Raw genomic sequence first — 698 nt, 5'->3', positions numbered from 1 at the left:
TTAATGAATTCTGCTCGCTGATGTCGGAAGTTAGATTAATGAGTGGACTCCCTGTGGTCGCCATAAATCGGCCGCGGAGTGACATTGACAATGCACGAGGTCGTCGGCGGTCAGCTGAGGGACCGCCGCCCACTCGAATTTGTTTATTTTCGCATAATTACCCATATGTTAGGTAAGCAAGCATATTCCTACTGCATTATACTTTGGTTAGTGTATCCTAAGCACAAATGGCAACCCTAACCCTCCTTCTTCCCTGCACACATATCCGCACAGAAAACAATAACAAAAAAATGTAAGGAACCAGTCTTTTAAAGGGAGTAAAACCGTGTTTAAATGTCATTTACATATACGTCCTCCTACCTGGTCGCCCGCGGCTCAGGCGACCCACCCTCTGCACCATTTTTGACGAAGGCCAGGGGAAAGGTCGAAGAAATCATCCAGGAGGGAAGGAAACTGCCTTTCTTGTTACTATATACAAAAGAATGATAGATTCGCCTTTCCCATCGGTGTCATCAAGTCAGTTGACGTCGTTCAGGCTGAACGGCCATCTTCACCAGCGGAACGTCTGTCAACTTAGGCGTAAAATGGCGCATTTCGTAAGCAAGGAATCAGTGAAACCTGCGGTTGCTGCTCCATACTCTCCCGGCTGATTTGGGACTTCGCTCCAACCCTCGTGAACCAAGGACGAAATACTGTGA

The sequence above is a fragment of the Penaeus monodon genome, chromosome 24 (genome assembly GCF_015228065.2).
Source record: "Penaeus monodon isolate SGIC_2016 chromosome 24, NSTDA_Pmon_1, whole genome shotgun sequence".
NCBI classification, from domain to species: domain Eukaryota; kingdom Metazoa; phylum Arthropoda; class Malacostraca; order Decapoda; family Penaeidae; genus Penaeus; species Penaeus monodon.
This window is presented reverse-complemented; position numbering follows the sequence as displayed.